Source organism: Nicotiana tomentosiformis, chromosome 5 (genome assembly GCF_000390325.3).
Source record: "Nicotiana tomentosiformis chromosome 5, ASM39032v3, whole genome shotgun sequence".
NCBI classification, from domain to species: Eukaryota; Viridiplantae; Streptophyta; class Magnoliopsida; order Solanales; family Solanaceae; genus Nicotiana; species Nicotiana tomentosiformis.
The window spans coordinates 136,704,654-136,711,878 of NC_090816.1; positions in this window are offsets into that span (position 1 = coordinate 136,704,654).

Genomic DNA, 7,225 nt, shown 5'->3' on the forward strand with positions numbered 1-7,225 from the left:
TACCTAATTCTGAGACATGGGTCCGGGTCAACCTTTTAGGATGATTTTCAAATGTTTTGTTAAAGTCTTGATTTCATTAATTAGATTAGTTTGTTATATTGTATTTATGATATGTAATTATTTTTGGCTAGATTAGGTCCATTCGGAGTCGGATATTCGTGAAAAAGGCATTATTACTGATTGATTGAGCTTAGTTCGAAGTAAGACGCTTGCCTAACCTTCTGGGGGGAGAGAATTCCCTTAGGATTTGGTACTGTTGTGATATGTGAGCGCCGTGTATGTGAGTTGACGAGTACGTATATGGGCTATTTGTTGAAAAGCCCGTTTTATTTTATTGAGTAGCAACATATGTGTCAAGACCCCAAATTATCCCTCCATAAGGTGTCGTGATGGCACCTAGTACTTACTACTAGGTAAGCCTAATATTGCGAAAAAATATATATGTATATATATATAAAGAAACACAACATTTTAAAGATAAACAACATATTATAAATATCCAAGAGTAGTACCACTCGGCATATACAAAATAATTTTCCAAGACCCGGAATATCACAAAGTCACAAGCTGCTATAATCTATGTAGCTCTATACAAAAGTCTGAGGATAATAAAGAAAGTATCTAGGCGAGGGAGTAGAAGGGGACTCCGAAGATCTGCGGACGCAAGCAGAAGTACCTTGAAATCTCCTAGAATCAGCAGCATGTACTAACCCCGAGGCTGATAGCTCGCACCTGGATCTGCACACGAAAACATGTACAGGGAAGGGCATGAGTACACCACAATGGTACCCAGTAAGTGCCAAGCCTAACCTCGGTCGAGTATTGACGAGGCCAGATCAAGGCCCTATCGGAGTAAATATAATAAATTAAACAGTAAAAGATATAAGTGGAGCCCTCGGCTCAAAACAAGGTAAACACAGGGGGAAAATCTCTCGGGATACCATCCCGTAGTTTCAAATGAATATGTAGTACAGGGGGATCTACCGGAATACGTCTGTAGTCCCAAAGTAAATATGCAGTACAGGGGGATCTCCCGGAATACGTCCGTAGTCCCAAAGTAAATATGCAGTGCTGAGGGATCTCCCGGAATACGTCCGTAGTCCCAAAGTAAATATGCAGTACATGGGGATCTCCTGGAATACGTCTGTAGTCCCAAAGTAAATATGCAACGCAAGATGAAATGACAGGTATGACATCGAGTTATACAGTTTATACTGGACACAAATAAGGCAAATGAGGAGTTAGCTAAACATGACGCACAGAATGTCAATTAAGCAGTTAAAACACGTAAATATGCCTTTCTAGTCTAAACTACACAAATAAACATATTAGTACGGCTTAATAAGAGAAACAATTTATGATTTAAAAGGTTAAACATGATTTTTGCAATAATAGCCCGTGTACGTACTCGTCACCTCACGTACACGGCGCCACGCACCAAATAATATCAAGATATCCTAAGGGGAAAGTCCCCAACACAAGGTTAGGCAAGTCATTTACCTCGAACCGCTCAAATCACCTCGAAAACATGTTCTTGCCACTAGTATCCGACTCCAAATGTCCCGAATCTATTCAAATAAATTGCATAATGTAAATATAACTACGAGTAATTAATTTAGCTAATTAATTCAAAGCTAAAGCGTGAAATTAGGGAAACCGCCCAAAAAGTCATCCCGGGCCCACGTCTCGGAATCGGGTAAAAGTCGCAAAATACGAACACCCATTCACTCACGAGTTTACTCGTACCAAAATTGCTCAAATTCAATACCAAAATCTCGATCAAAACCCAAAACTTCGGCCTAAGAATCTTTTTCAATTTTTCACCCCAAATCCGAAATTAAATGATGAAATCAACCATAGATTAGTGGAATATAACAATAAAGGAGTTAGGAATCATTATCCAAAAACTTCCTCCGAAAATCTCTCCAAATTTCGCCTTCTACCGAGCTCTCAATCAAATGTTTTTGTGTTATGAACTCAACCCTCATTTTTGAAGGTTAAATTCTGCCCAGGTGCGTTCTTCTTCGCGAACGCGACATCACAATCGCGAACGCGATGAACAATCTTCCACTAGCCCAAAATTCCTCCTTCACGAATGCGAGGGGACTCTCGCGAATGCGTACCTTCCACTGACGGACCCTTCGCGAACGCGGGAACCTCTTCGCGAATGCGTAGGCTTAATGCCCGAAGCTTCCTCTGCCCCGTTCCTCTACGCGAACGTGAGGACCATATCACGAACGCGTAGGCTTAAAGTCCCACACCTTCGCGAACGCGGGAACAATATCGCGAACACGAATAACAACTTCGCTGCCTTTCCCAGATACACTATGCGATTGCGAGGCACCTCTCGCGAACGCGATGAAGGATTTTTCTACAATAAAACACCATAAATCTGCCACTTCTCTAAGTCCAAAGATGACTCGTTGAGCATCTGAAACACATCCGAGTCCCCCGGGACCTCGACGAAACATACCAATCAATCCTAAAACACCATACGAACTTAGTCGAGCTCTCAAATCCCATCAAACAACGCTAAAATCACGAATCACCCTCCAATTTAAACTTAAAGAACTTGAAACTTCAAAATTCTACAACCGATGCCGAAACCTATCAAATCACGTCCGATTGACCTCAAATTTTGCGCACAAGTCATAATCAACATTACGGACCTACTCCAATTTTGGGAATCGGAAAATGACCCCGATATCAAAAATTCCACTACCGGACCAAAGCTCCAAAAATTCGACTTTCACCATTTCAAGCCTAAATGAGCTACAAACCTCCAAAACACAATCCAGACACGCTCCTAAACCCAAAATCACCTAACGGAGCTAACAGAACCAACGAAATTCCATTCCGGAGTCGTCTTTACATAGTTCTGACTACGGTCCAAATCTTAAGGCTTAAGCTCTCATTTAGGGACTAAGCGTCCCAAAACACTCTGAAACTCAAAACCAATCATCCCGACTAGTCAAAATAGCAGAAAACGATTTGGGGAAAGCAGTTAATAGGGGATCGGGACTATCACTCTCAAAACGACCGGCTGGGTCGTTACATCCTCCTCCTCTTAAAACAATCGTTCGTCCTCGAACGAGTATAAAGACATACCTAAAACTGTGAAAAGATGAGGATACTGGCTACGCATATCCTGCTCGGTCTCCCAAGTCGCCTCCTCGGCCGGCTGACCCCTCCACTGGACCTTTACTGAAGCAATGTTCTTTAACCTGAGCTTTCTGGCCTGCCTGTCCAAAATGGCTACTGGCTCCTCAACATAAGATAGATCTTTGTCCAACTGGACTGAGCTAAAATCCAATACATGAGTCGGATCACCGTGATACTTCCGGAGCATGGACACGTGGAATACCGGGTGAACTCCTGCTAGGATGGGAGGCAAGGCAAGCTCATAAGCAATCTCCCCAACTCGCCGCAATATCTCAAAAGGACCAATGATCCTCAGGCTCAGCTTACCCTTCTTCCCGAACCTCATGACACCCTTCATAGGCGATACCCGAAGCAAGACCCGCTCACCAACCATAAATGCCAAATCACGAACCTTACGGTCTGCATAACTCTTCTGCTTGGACTGGGATGTGCGAAGTCTCTCCTGAATCACCTTCACCTTATCCAGGGCATCCTGGACCAAATCTGTTCCCAACAATGGGGCCTCGCCCAGCTCAAACCATCCCACTGGGGACCGGCACCGCCTACCATACAAAGCCTCATACGGTGCCATCTGAATGCTAGACTGGTAACTGTTGTTGTAAGCAAACTCTGCAAGTGGCAAGTATCGGTCCCATGACCCTCCAAACTCCATCACGCAGGCACATAGCATATCCTCAAGAATCTGAATTGTGCGCTCGGACTGCCCGTCCGTCTGAGGGTGAAAGGTTGTGCTAAACTCCACCCTAGTATCCAACTCTTGTTGTATGGCTCTCTAAAATTGGGATGTGAACTGTGTACCTCTGTCTGAAATGATGGATACTGGAATACCATGAAGGTGGACAATCTCTCTGATATAAATCTCAGCCAACCTCTCAGAAGAATAAGTGGTCAACATTGGAATAAAATGAGCTGACTTGGTTAGCCGATCCATGATCACCCAAATAGCATCGAACCTTCTCAAAGTCCATGGAAGTCCAACTACAAAGTCCATGGTGATCCTCTCCCACTTCCACTCTTGGATCTCTAACCTCTGAAGTAATCCACCCGGCCTCTGGTGCTCATATTTGACTTGCTGGCAGTTGAGACACTTGGCCTCAAACCCAACTATATCCTTCTTCATCCTCCTCCACTAGTAGTGCTGTCTCAAATCCTGGTACATCTTCGCGGCACCAGGATGAATGGAGTACCGCGAGCTGTGGGCCTCCTCGAGAATCAACTCCCGAAGTCCATCTACATTGGGCACATAGATCCGGCCCTGCATCCTCATCACACAGTCATCACCAGTAGTCACATCTCTGGCATCACCTCGCTGAACCCTGTCCTGAAGAACTAGAAGATGAGGATCATCATACTTGCGCTCCCTGATACGGTCATAAAGATAAGACCGAGCAACCAGACAAGCTAATACCTGGCTAGGCTCTGAAATATCCAATCTCACGAACTGGTTGGCTAAGGCCTGAACATCCAAGGCTAAGGGCCTCTCAGCTGCCGGAAGATATGCCAAACTCTATAAACTCTCTGCCCGACGACTCAAGGCGTCGGCCACTACGTTGGCCTTCCCCGGGTGGTACAATATAGTGATATCATAGTCTTTACGTAGCTCCAACCACCTCCGCTGACGCAAATTAAGGTCCTTTTGACTGGATAAGTACTGCAAACTCCGGTGGTCAGTGTAAATCTCACAGGGAACACCGTACAAATAATGACGCCAGATCTTTAGGGTGTGAACAATAGCTGCTAACTCGAGATCATGAACTGGATAATTCTTCTCATTCACCTTCAACTGTATAGACGCGTAGGCAATCACCCTACCATCCTGCATCAATACCGCTCCAAGGCCAATCCTCGAGGCATCAAAATAGACAGTGTAGGACCCCGAACCTGTAGGTAATACTAATACCGGGGATGTAGTCAAAGCTGTCTTGAGCTTCTGAAAGCTCTACTCACACTCCTCGGTCCACTTGAACGGAGCACCCTTCTGGGTCAGCCTAGTCATAGGTGCTGCAATGGATGAAAATCCCTCCACAAAGCGACGGTAATACCCCGCCAAACCAAGGAAACTGCGGATCTCCGTAGCTGATGACGGTCTGGGCCAACTCTGCACTGCCTCTACTTTCTTCGAATCTACCTTGATCCCATCACAAGACACTATGTGGCCCAAGAATGCCACTGAATCAAGCCAGAATTTACACTTAGAAAATTTTGCATACAATTTCTTCTCCCTCAAAGTCTAAAGCACGGTCCTCAGGTGCTGCTCATGATCTTCCCGAGACCCGGAATATACCAGGATGTCGTCAATAAACACAATGACAAAGGAATCAAGATAAGGCCGGAATACACTGTGCATCAAATGCATAAAGGCTGTTGGGGCATTGGTCAGCCAAAATGACATGACAAGAAACTTATAGTGACCATATCTGGTCCTGAAAGCAGTCTTCGGGATATCCGGCTCCCGAATCTTCAACTGATGATAGCCAGAACGCAAGTCAATCTTGGAAAACACACTGGCACCCTGTAACGGATCAAATAAATCATCAATGCGAGGCAAAGGATACTTGTTCTTCACTGTAACCTTGTTCAGCTGCCGATTATCAATACACATATGCATAGAACCATCCTTCTTCTTCACAAATAAGACCGGAGCACCCCAAGGTGATACACTGGGCCTGATGAAACCCTTATCAAGCAACTCCTGCAACTTCTCCTTCAACTCCTTCAACTCAGGAGGAGCCATACGGTATGGAGGAATAGAGATGAGCTGAGTGCCCGACAACAAATCAATGCCAAAATCAATATCTCTATCAGGCGGCATGCCCGGAAGATCAGCTGGAAACACATCTAGGAAGTCCCTCACTACTGGAACCGACTCGACTGTAGGGGTATCAATACTGACGTCTCTCACATAGGCCAAATACGCATCGCACCCCTTCTCAACCATTCGTTGAGCCTTAAGAAATGAAATGACCCTGTAGAGAGTATACTCTAAGGTACCTCTCCACTCTAATCTCGGCAAACCTGGCATAGCCACCGTCACGATCTTAGCGTGACAATCAAGAATAGCATAATGAGGAGACACCCAGTCCATGCCCAAGATAACATCAAAATCTACCATACTGAGTAATAACAAACCGGCTCTGGTCTCAAAACCACTAAGAGCAATCAAACACGACTGATATACGCGGTCCACAACGAGAGAATCTCCTACGGGAGTAGATACATAAACAGGGGAACTCAAAGAATCCCGAGATATCCCCAAATGTGGAGTAAAATAAGAAGATACATATGAATACGTAGAGCCTGGGTCAAATAATACTGATGCATCCCTATGACAGACAGGGACGATACGTGTGATGACTGAATCTGAAGCAACGGCCTCTGAATGGGTTGGAAGGGCATAGTACCTGGCTTGGCCTCCCCCTCTAGGGCGACCTCGACCTCACCGACCTCCACCTCAAGCTTGCTGGCTGAGGAGGTGGGGTAGCAGCTGGTGCTGAAAGAATGGTCGGAGGACCCGGTGGAGCACGTGGAGGCTGATAAGTCTGTGGAGGTGCACCCCTCCTGGCTCTGGGGAAATCTCTAACCAGGTGATGAGTGTCACCACACTCAAAACAACCTTTCGGAGGACGCAGCGGCTGAGACTGACTCGGACCTGGCCTGCTGGACTGGCCGGTAATAGCACCTCGAGTAGGAGGCATACTGGATACTGGCGGTGCATAATAGGGCTCCTGAGATCTAGGAGGAGCTGGAACACCGCTGGCTGCTGGAAGAGCTGGATGAACAGGGCAACTCGCAAAACCCCTACCATAGCGTGTTGCTTATGCACGAGCTCCTGAATAATGACCAGTCTCTCGAGACCTCTTGGTTTCAATAACTCGCACGACAAGGAAATCAAAGAAATATGATTGTTCTTAACAATTACATAGCCTCCCGAAGATAAGTATGGACGTCTCCGCACCGATCCGCGAGACTCTAATAAACCGGCTTGTGACTCGCGACTCCAAGACCCGGAATATCACAAAGTCACAAGCTGCTATAATCTATGTAGCTCTATACAAAAGTCTGA